Below are 11,826 nucleotides of genomic sequence, written 5' to 3'. Positions count from 1 at the left end.
GGCACGCGAAGGCGAACAGAGAGAAACTTCTGGAAGCCGCGTGCTGCCCCTGGCCAGTGTCCCCTCCAGACTCGGCCAGGGACCAGCACAGCTCGGCCTGGTGCCTACGGGCAGGAAGGAAGTGACCAGGAAGCCAGGGCCTAGACCCAGTGACCATCGCCGCTGTCTGAGACACGGCCAGCTCCAAGCACGGCCTCTGGGGGGCTCGCCTGGGTCCCATGGCCCCGTGGCCCCCAGCCGCCCCACGCGGAGCCCGCTGCTCTGCTCTGCAGACTCCACCCGCCGTGCCGGGCCCTGGGACGGGCGGCCGTGGGTGGCCCGGCCAGGAGGGACGTGCCCAGGAAGCACTGAGGCAGGGGAAGGCCCGTCAGCCGGGCCCTCGTTCATTCTCCTTCTGATCCGAATGCGGCTTTTAGATAATGCGAATAGATCACAGGCCAAACCGTCTGACAGCATAATGGAGCTTTCATTGCTGCCTGATTAACTTGGCTGTAGGGTTCCACCTCGACCCTTTCGGCATGATGCTCCTAATTAATAATGATTACTCCCAAAATGTGCAAATGGAACGATAAACGAAGAACCAACTAATTAACTGCAACCATTTCTACTAATCATTAGTTAACACCCCATTTTGTCATCATTACACTGAGTGCGAGCAAGGACAGATAAAACAGGGTCAGCCTTTTTGCCCCCATAAACCTGACAGCCATATTTTCTTTCCCAATAAAAGACAAACAAGTAATTAAACCGAGAGCCGAAGTAAGGGCCACAGAATTCGATTACTTCAATATTCCACTGGTGGGTGAAACAGGACCATTTTTCAAAATAAGTGCTGAAGCCGCCCATTCCAGCTGCTCCGAGGAGGGTGCTCCCCGTGAGGGAGAGTGCTCGCCTCACATGTCCCCGCCCGTCCACGGGCCCGGCCGCTGCGGGTGTCGCAGAGCAGCAGAGTGGACGGCGGCCTGGCACGCGTCCGGCTGTGGCTCCTGGACGCGGGCTCTGCTGGCTGGCAGTGGCCACGTGGCCGCCCGCCCCAGCGGGTCCCGGCCTGCAGTGACCTTGCGAGGGCCTGCGGGCACTGGGCAGCTGCGGGCCGAGCTGGGGACAGTGTGGGACGGGAGGGGTCTCAGACGGGCCCACTGCTGACCCAGGAGCAGCCGGACATGATTAGCTCGGTGGGGTCCGGGCGGCGTGGCAGGGATGGCGTCAGCAGGACGGAGCCACAGGTGGGCGGCCAGAGGGCCTGCGCCCCCGAGTCCCCGAGCGTGGGGCTGGGAGAGACTGTGCAGCACAGCCCTGGGGAGGGGCCCACCGTGGGCTCTCGGGCTGAGTGGGCAGGCCCGGCCTCCATGGAGGCGCCGGCTTGAGAGGGCCCAGAGGCGAGGGTGAGGGAGGAGGGTGAGGGAGGAGAGAAGAGGGTGAGGGATGAGGGTGAGGAAGGAGGGTGAGGGAGGAGTGAGGAGGGTGAGGGAGGAGGGCAAGGGAGGAGGGTGAGGGAGGAGTGTGAGGGAGGAGGGACGAGGGTGAGGGAGGAGTGTGAGGGAGGAGGGTGAGGGAGGAGGGCAAGGGAGGAGGGTGAGGTAGGAATGTGAGGGAGGAGGGACGAGGGCGAGGGAGGAGGGACGAGGGTGAGAGAGGAGGGAGGAGGTCGAGGGAGGAGGACGAGGGAGGAGGGCGAGGGAGGAGGGTGAGGGAGGTGGGGTCGCCCTCCCAGCAGTCGCCAGGCTGCTCCGAGCCCCTCCTCTGAGACAGTGGTGGCAGGAAGAGGCTGCGGGCTGGGTCCCACCCCTGCCGTACCCCCACCCCCCTGCTGTCCCCCACCCCTGCCTTCCCTCCACCCCCTCCTGTCCCCCCAGCCCCTGCATCCTCCTCCCCCTGCCGTCCCCCTGCAGACACCCTGCTGAGCACACAGGTATGTCGAAGGCAAGCACACCTGTGGGCACACATACGTGCACATCAAAGCGCTCTCGATCGCACAGACATGCATGCATAGACATGCAAGAGCGTACACACACCCCTCTGAGCACGCCCACGTGCATGTAAGTACACATGGTCACAAGCATGCATGGCCACATGTGTGAGCACACAGGAGTATGTTAGGGCATGGACACATGCATGCATATAAGAAAACATCATGCATGTGCTACTATACAGACCTATGTGGAAGAATGGATAACTGCGCGTGTGAGCCTGTGCATGTATATAAGAACACATGGTATATGTATGAGCACATGGACATGCTTGTAAGAGCACACAATTGCACACACACATAACACAGGCACACTAAAATGTATGTAAAAGTACATGATTGCACTTATGGGTACACACATACACAGTAAGAGGCACATATACATTCATGTAAAAGTGCACAAAAGTACACACGTCCACACATACACACAATAACATATGCAGACATGTGAGCACGGTCATGCATGTAAGAGTATACGATTGCACACATGCACACACACATGCACATAATAACATGTCACAGGTGTGAGTACAATTATGGTGCAAGAGTACACAAATCTTTGGATAAACACAGAGAAACCGAAGTTCCTGCAAATGCACACATGTGCCAAAATGCACAAGCACATATTTGTACATACAAATACATACTGGCACATGTGAATACATATGGGTAAGAGCAGCCAGGCACACGTATGAGCTCAGAGACATGCCTGCATGCAGGTACCCATGAGCATGCATGTAACCACACACAGTACAAACCCGCACGAGAACACTGCAGATTTCCACAACATGTGTGTGCAAGCATGCACGCATGTTCAGGAGCACAGAGACTCACATGTGACGGTCACACAGCTGCTGCCATCGTCACGGAGTATAAGGACATGTGCACATGTCCACCCCTCTATGTCGGGACAGCACAGCCCGCCTGTCCCTGTTCCGACTCAGCGTGGCCACTTAGAAACTCGGGAAGGGTCAGGCTGGGCCTGGTCCTCTGGGAGCAGAACCGTGTCAGGTCAGTGCTCCGGGCCCAGGGCGCCTCCCAGGGCCCCTGGACAGGCCTAGAAACACTCCCAGAGGTGAGGCGAGTCCCTCCCTGTCCACTCCTGGGAGGAAGGCGCAGTGCTGGGCAGCCAGTGGACGCTCCCGCGCGGCAGAGGTGGGGCGGGGTGAGACGCTGGCCGGGGGCGGCTCTAGGCTGAGGGGTGCCCGGGCCCCCCAGGGCCTCCCACTGCTGTCACGGCCCCTCGGGAGGAGCGGCCCAATGACCCGGCCTCCTGGGGCCTCCGGCTCAAGCCCCCTGGGCCCCGCAGCCCCGTGGCCAGCCCACCCCCCGCCTGCTGGTGCAAGGCCGTCCAGGACAGGAAGGGCCACGTCCCCCAGAAGGCTGACCGGAGCTGAGCCCGGGGGCCCCACCCCGGGCCGGGCAGCCTCAGTCTCGGGGCCTGGGGGGCTCCGGGCTGTGCCGGGGGAACCGGCCGAGGCCAGTTCATGGTCCCTATCGGCGGGCAGAGCTTCCTCCGGTGCCCGCGGCGGGACCATGGGCATGTGCCGGCCGTGCGCCTGGCCTCTGCCCACTCCGCTGACACCTCTCTCTCGGGGCCCCCGCTGAGCTCTGCCCGGGAGCAGGAGGGGCCGGTACAGCTGCGGCCAGCGGGGGGCACGTGTCCCTCCAGGACACGGCAGACCATGGAAGCAGATGGTCACACACACATGTTCACCTGTGAACAGACACACAGACACACTCAGACACACGCGTGCACGCATGGACACAGACATGCACAGACACTCAGAAACGCACTCCAGACGTGCACGGGAACAGACATAAACGAAAGGAAGTTCCAGCGCGTGGCCGGAGTGTGGCCGGAGCCAGCAGGGGCGGGCGGGGAGGGCGGGAGGGCGGGAGGGCGCCTGTGCCTGCCCTGACTTCTGCGTCAGGGTGGGGACACTCGGGCCCGGGCGGCTCTGAGGGAGGTGGCAGGACCTGACCCTCCCGCCACGGACAGACCCTGGCAAGGGGCACCTTCCCGCAGGGCCCGTGGCAAGCCTGCCAGGCCGGGTCTGCCGGGCCACTGCCCTGTCCCTCTGTCGCTGCCCCGTGCGGGTGAGGCTCCGGGTGCCCGTGTGGCCACGCGCTCGTGACGCTCGCGGGGCCCCAGTTAGGCAGTTTTCGGTTGTTCCACGCCAGCCGGTAACGGACTAAAGACACGCCTCGCTGCTGCCTGCTGCAAGGCCCAGCCGGCCGCGGCCAGGGTCCACGGGACACGGTTCTGCTCGGACACCAAAGGGCACGGCAGAGCCCCGCCTCCCTGGGGCGGTGCAGGGCGTGGTCGGCTGTCGATCCGTCCCCGGCTGGGGAGGGTCGTCGCCACAGAGCCCCCAGCCCCCAGGGCTTCGGGGAGGAAGAGGAGAAGCGCCGAGGAGGCGAGGAGGGTCAGAGGCCAACCTGGAGGCGAGCTGGACGCACCCTCCCGGCCCCTCCCCCCACCAGCCAGGCAGCCGAGAGCCGACCCCAGGGCGTGTCATCTCTGTGGGGGAGAGTGGGCTGGCGAACCCTGGGCCCGTGGCAGCCCTGGGACCGCCCCGGCCGTGCCCGTCCACCCGGCAGAGGACAGGGCCCCCCTTTGCCCCCGCCGGCATGTGGGTAGTTCCAGCCTGGGAGTACGGGCTGGGAGACTGGCTTCCGCGCAGTGCTCGTCCGGCTACTCATGAGCAGATGAAAACGTGCACGAGACGAGCCAAAGTCTAAGAGACTCTTAATCACGTCAATCGCGTAGGAACAATGCTGCTCTGCTAGTTTAGAATGGAAAAAATTAATGAAATGTGGAGGGAAAGGAAGCAACGTGCTGTGTCCGGAGGAGCCGCCCGCCCGCCCGCCTGGTGCTGGGACATGTCTCACAGCTGCAGCTTTGGAGGAAACAGCCTTGCCCACGGCTGACGCGCATCCGAGCACGGAACCTCTGATTCCATCAGCTGCTTCCGCGGACAAGCTGCCTCCAGCCGGCGACCCAAGCGGGAGAGTCCCTTCGAGCAGACGTCCCCTGCCCAGCGGGGCCTCGCGGGGCCGGGGGGACCCACTCTCTCGACCCACCCTCAGATCCAGGGCCGGGGCCATGTCCACACATGGCCCAGGAGATGGCGGGAGGAAATGGCTCGTGTCTCTGGGGTGCTGACGCACCAGGGTTATTCCACATGGACACAGACTTAGCTGACCAGCAGGCATGGGGCGCCTGCACTGCCCACACGGGGGGGGGGGGGCACTCAGCAGTGCTCGCAGCTGGGGCCAGGCCGGCCCTTCTCCACAGACAGGCCTGCACTCCAGCACGTGCTTCAGAGCGAAGGCGTCTTGGCAGCTTGCCCGTCTCTGCCCAAGGGCCCGATCTCACCCCACCAACATCTCGTCCACCACACACAGGCCCCCAGAGTCACTGCCCCACCACAGGGCTTGTTCCACCTCTGCCACCACCCTCAGGCTCAGCAGCACCACCGTTGCTATGGCCACCACCATCACCACCACCCTCAGGCTCAGCAGCACCACCGTTGCTATGGCCACCACCATCACCACCACCAGAGGCACCAGCAGCACCAACCCTACCATAGTCACTGCATCACCGCCACCATCACTGCCACCATTACTGCCATTACCACCATCACTGCTACAATTACCACTGTCACCACCACCATCACCATCATCACCACTGTCACCACCACCATCACCATCATCACCACTGTCACCATCACCATCACCATCATCACCACCATCACCACCATCACCATCATCACCACCACCATCACCATCATCACCATCACCACCACCATCACCATCACCACCACCATCACCATCATCACCACCATCACCACCATCACCATCATCACCATCACCACCACCATCACCACTATCACCACCATTACCACCATCACCATCACCACCACCACCATCACCATCATCACCATCACCACCACCACATTACCACCACCATCACCACCACTACCACCACATTACCACCACCATCACCACCATCACCATCACCACCACCACCACATTACCACCACCATTATTACCATCATACTTCCACCATCACCACCATCACTGCTACCGTTACCACCACATTACCGCCATTACCACCACCATTACCTCCACCATTATCAGCACCATCACCCCCACTGTCAATACCAACAGTGCCACCAGCGTTACTTCCAGCATCCACACAGTAGCCATCGCTGCCACACCAGCACCGCCACCATCAATGTTACCTCCCTGTCACCAGCACTGCCGTCACCCCACCACAGCTCCCAGTCCCATCACGATGGCCTGCTGTTGGCTTCCTGGCAAGTCGTGGTGGGAGGGACGGGCGGGAGGGACGGTGCCAGGCTGTTGTTCAGCGCAGCGGCCCTGTGCTGCTTCCACGCCATCCCAACCGTTCTCTGAACTGACACCCAAGCAGCTTCGGGGCAGCCCAGCCCTGCTGCCCGCGGTCTGCCGTTCTCTCCGAGTGTCCTTAGCACATGGCATGGTCCTGAAGTGCCAGCCTGGCATCTCTGAAAGGGTTTATTTCACAGAAGCCAAACAGCAATTCTGACTGCTAAGAGAGCGCTCTTCCCCCGCCCCTCACCCTGTTCCCGGTGCCCCTATTTCTTTTCCTGGACTCTTCTTCCTGTGCTCTGTGTTCGCACAGAAGGGAAGGAAAATCCAGTCTCCCTCGGCCCCAGCCAAAGGGCCAGGGCAGACGGGAAGTCTCTGGAGAAGGCTGGAGCCCTCCCCAGCCCTAGAATTCTTTCCTCTGTTTTCCCAGAGGTCGCTGGAGAAAGGCCCCTGCCCCGTGGCCCTCTGGTGTGTGTGTGTGTGTGTCGCATTGCCGTGGGGCTGGCAAGGCCGTGCTGGTGGATCAGCAAAGTGACGCCTCCACCCAGAGCCCGAGGGACGCCTGCAGTGGCCGGGAGCTGGCCGCGGGGAAGCTCCTCTCGCTCTCTCCCTCTGCCCTAGCTCATGCGGAGGCCAGGCGGAGCCCGGGCACGGCCACCCTGTGCCCTCGGTGGGCCGACGAGGGGCCACTGTCCCTGTCTGATATTCGGAAGCATCAGGCTCTGCACTGTTAGACGTTTGAGACCCGCCTCGGCCGAGACCTGCCACAGGGGTGACCCCGGAAGGACTCTCCATCTCACAGGCGGCCCCTTCGGTCCCCGGTCCCTGCCGCCTTCTGTCCCGCCACCGTGATTTCAGCAGGATAAACAATGAAGTCAGGCGTGTCACGAGGGCCGCCGGCTGCCTCACCCCTGCTTCTTCAAGCATAAAACAGGCCGCGCTGCCGGTGCCAGGGCTGAGGCCGACAGATGCCGCGGCTCCGTGTCTCCTCGGAATAAGCCACTATTTAAAACCAGTCCTGCTAGCAACCTCCCAGACCCAAATAACTCTCAAGGAAAAAGTGGACATCACCACCACGGACACAATGTGAAGGTCCTAAAACAGCGTTTCCAGAAGTAGTCCTAGATAAAGACAGTTAATTATGCTCCCGGATATTTATTACCTCAAAGTGTCTAAATAAAATGTAGCTCTTAAACTATTATCCAAGTAAGCCCAATGATTTTAACTGGTTCCTTTTACTTTGTATTGATAATCTGTAAAGAAAAACATACATAAGCACAATTTCTCAAAACAACCAATACCAACAAACATAATTTCTGAATGTAAAGAAACCTGGAAACTAATGATGGAGTAATTTTCTTGCCAATGTGACCTTGGCCAGAGATAACCTTCCAAGACCACTCAGCCCTGGCGGCGCGAACCTTGGAAGTCCTTTTTTCCCACAAAATGGAGTGGTTTGCCCACTAAAGGCTCTGTATTAAAATCCTTTTATACCCTCGCATAAAAAATTAACCTATCACGTGAAACCAAGCTGCAAATCATTTACCTCGGCTTATCTCTCAGATTACGGCGTATTAATTAAGTTGTGAATTGCTCCTGGAAGTCAAAAGATGCCTGGGACTCAAAAAGAATTAAAAATGAGAGCTCCTGCAGGAAGACAATGGGCGAGGGGTCCGGGAGCAACTGAAAAATGAATGTTTACTTTTAATGTTTTACTTTGCTATTTTCCTTAAAAGAAAATCTATATAAATTTATATTGTTTGCACGCCGCCGTTCCCTGATAGTCGGGGAACAGCTGTTCTTCCGCATTGGTCTTTGAATGGCGAGGTGGCGAGGCTCAATAATCTGTCGCGGGCCGGGTTAAGTGATGGAATTCATTTAAATGCCCCAGAAGTAATCATCCACAAAGAGTACATTATTTCTCTTTTATGAATTTTCAAACCTAATACTGATGGGTGGCATGCAATTAAACCTGATCAATATGTAATTTAGGTGGGCTGACATGTTTTCAAATTCTCAGAATATAGATTCTTTCAATATTGCAAGAGCTTAGTGAAATACTTAGCCTTTATAAAATAGCTGAGGCAGTTCAGTACAGTACTGGGGAAAAAAATAGTTTAGCCAGAAGATATCTAGAGAAGTAATTATACTTGGGGACTCTAATTTGAGTAAAAGCCCGGCCAGGAGGCCCGGCCTCCCCCCGCCACGCTCCGCACTGCCTGTCTCACCCAGAGACAACGGGGACAGGGCGGGTGCTGACCCAGAGACGAGAGACAGGGCGGGTGTCGGGCCCGGGCTGTGTCTCGAGAACGTCCATGTGCAAATACTTTTGGAAGCAGGTGAATATTGATGAGAAGGTTCTGGAAGCGGCTGCCTTCTGCGCTTACGGCACGCGTGTTTACCCAGCTTCCAGGGAGAGGAAGCGGAGGCGGCAGGAAGCCAGGGGAGGGGATTATCATAACGACCCTTTGTGTTAAGCTAATCAACAGGGCCAGTACACTGGCTTGTGACCCCGGAGGTGAAAGGGGAGCGGCCAGGGTCACTAATTAGCCTGCTGTCCCTGCACAGTGAGACTCCGCGCTTGAGTCCTATGATTTGACAGGATTCAATTCTGAATTTCATGCCTGAGGTCTCAGCGCCCCGTAGGCTGGCGGGGGAGGCGGCAGGACTGAGCAGGGCGGGCGGGAGGCGCCCAGCCTTCCCGTGCCAGGGGCCGGGGGCTCACGCTGCCTCCCTGCACCCCGCCCTGCTCAGGGCTCCCTGCCCTGGGGGCTCCATGCACGAGGGCGCTGCGCTCTGGGCTTCTGTGCTGTGGCCCCCAGAGCTGCCCAGGCGGCCCCTGGGAACTGTGCTCTGTGGCGAGTCCCCGGGTTGGCCCCCTTGGGGGTCCTGAGCTCGCACAGGGCCTTGGGGAGCAGCACCGGCGTCCAGGGCCGGCCCCTGAGTAAGTCCAGCCGTGCTGGGTGGAGCCTGGGAGGGGCCCGGCCGCCCAGCACCCAGGGGCCTGGGGCAGCGGCCGTGGGGGCCTCCTGGCCACTCATGGCCATGTTTCACCCCTGGGCTCTCAGAGACAGTCCCGGCCGGGCCCAGCTCTGCCTCACCCAGCCCTGGGGTGCGCTGGGGGCGGCTCCCACACATCCCCTGTGTCCCCGCGCCCAGGACCTTCCCCTTGGTCTCTGCACTGACAGGAGAGAAGTCTCTTGGGCTGGCGGGCCGGGCCGGGCCTGGGACGCCCTCCGGGGCTCCCGACGCTTCCCGCACCGAGAGCCACATGCGGGCGGCGGCCCCGGCCTCTCGCTCGCAGTCTCGGCTGCTGAGCCAGTATCGCTGCCAACAACACACGCCAGGCGTGGCTCAAACACGGCTCTAGCTCGCTCGCGAGCCCTGCCCTCACCAAGCTCCCGGCGCCCAGCCCGAGGCCCCAGGCAGCCTCCCCGAGCCCAGCGCTCCGAGGCCCGGTGCTCGCCTGGCCGTGGAGACGGGCCTCGGTGATGGAAGGCAGAGGCCCTCTCCAGCGATTTGCTGGTCGCTGGGACAGAAATGACAAAGGATCCTGTCCATTAGTTTTCCGATACGGGGTTCAATAGCAGCTGGGGATTGATGGCGGAACGGTGGCCCGCGCACGGGCAGCTTATGACGCGGACAATGGCACTTCCAATAAAGGGCTTTTGATTTTCCATGTGTCAACCCGGTTTAATATTAGGGCATCTCCAGGTCAATGAAGGGTTAATGCAGCATCATAAATCATATCGAAACAAGAGCCACACGCGGACTCGACGGGGCCGGCGCGGGCTCGGGTCAGACCAGCCCCGGGAAGGCCAGGCCCCGGGCCGGCAGCCGCGGCCCCCCACCCGCCCGGGAGACGCGAGGGGCCCCCGGGCTGGGCCAGGCCGTCTCCACCCGAGTCAGGAGCTCTGTGGGACTCCTCTCCGCTGCAAATGGGGGCATTTTAGCTCATTAAAAAACTCCTCTCACCGCTGGGCCTAGTAACTGCAATTAACAAAGATGACAAATTCAATAAGGCGTAATGAAGAGCGGAAGGCCGGCCGAGAAAAACACATTTCCCGTTTTGTTTGTGCTTTTAGTGGAAAGTAGCCACATATATTACCCCGGCCTGCAGACAGGGCAGTGGAGCCCCGGGGCACCTTCCAGGACGGAGTCGGCTGGGGGAGCTGGGCTCTGCCTCTGGGGGCCGGGCCCACCCGCCCCAAGACACCCCAGCCCACCCGGCCCAGCCCAGACAAGTGCCTCCACCAGCCGTGCCGAGTGGGCCCCATTTGTCACTCAGATCTGCACATCCCTGCAATATTTGGGCCCGAGCGTGAGACAAATGGGCGTCTGGGAGGGAAGGCAGCATTGACAAGCAGGCAGAGAGCAATTTTCTGTCGTTTAATGAAGGATGGAGGAGGCTTGATAAAGGGCCGCTCATTACAAGTTTGTGTGTGTGCCCGTGTGTGTGCGTGTGTGTGTGTCTGAGGCTGACAGAGAAAATGTGCGTGAGCTGATGAAAGGTAATCTCCCGGCCCAATCTCCTTAGACAAGTTAGAATTGTTCAAAGCAATCTTATTTTATTGGGGATTCATTTGGACAGTACTGAATGGGAATCAAGCAAGGAACAGCCTGTTGGCTGCTCTTAGCTAAAATAATGCCCCCAATAGTGTTTGCCAGCGGTTTCTATTGCTCTCGACGCTCGGTGTAAGATAGAAACTATTTTTCTATATATTGATCTGCCTATCTACCCATCCAAATATTTCTATTAACTATTATCTATGAAGCCATATATCACCTGTCAGTCATCTGTCATTATCCGTTATCTACCGATCAGCTGCCTCTTTCCCTCTCTCCCCCTCCCTCTCACTCTGTCTTTCTCTATCTCTATCTATATATAAAACTGTAGAATGATTTGTGATTAAATCAATTTAGAATATATTCCGCTATAAACACCTGAAAATATGACAGAACGTGTTTACTAGCAGGAAGGACGAGGCTGTTTCTATTCTGAGCCCTTTGCTGGTGGATTCATGAATCCAATGGCTGTCCCTGTTTGTCTCGAGTTTAAGGGGAAACTGGAAGGTCATAAATGCCGTTCAGGAAGCTGCCCGCTGGTGACACCACCAGCCTGCACAGGACTCAAACAGAATTTTTTATAGAAGGGGCTGGTTAGAGATATTTCAAAACCAAGCAAGTACCTTAGAGCGCGAGCTGTATGATGACTCACCAGATTCTTCTAGAACACAAGGAACCACATTTGTGCACATCAGAGTCCCAGAGACCAGTTCCAGGATGGGCTCAAATGACACCTCTGCTCCGGACGAACCCGGGGAGGGCGTGCGGCTGCTCCCTGACACCAGGCGCCACGCTGGAGACTTGGGGACTCACCGGTCGGTCCCATCTCCCCCGACCTGCAGAGAGAGTTGGAACCCCTTGGCCAGGCCCCCAGAAGGTATATACAGGATATACCCACAGCCCGTGCACTCACCTGTGGGCACAGTGAGCCC

The sequence above is a fragment of the Sorex araneus genome, chromosome 2 (genome assembly GCF_027595985.1).
Source record: "Sorex araneus isolate mSorAra2 chromosome 2, mSorAra2.pri, whole genome shotgun sequence".
In the NCBI taxonomy this organism is placed as follows: domain Eukaryota; kingdom Metazoa; phylum Chordata; class Mammalia; order Eulipotyphla; family Soricidae; genus Sorex; species Sorex araneus.
This window is presented reverse-complemented; position numbering follows the sequence as displayed.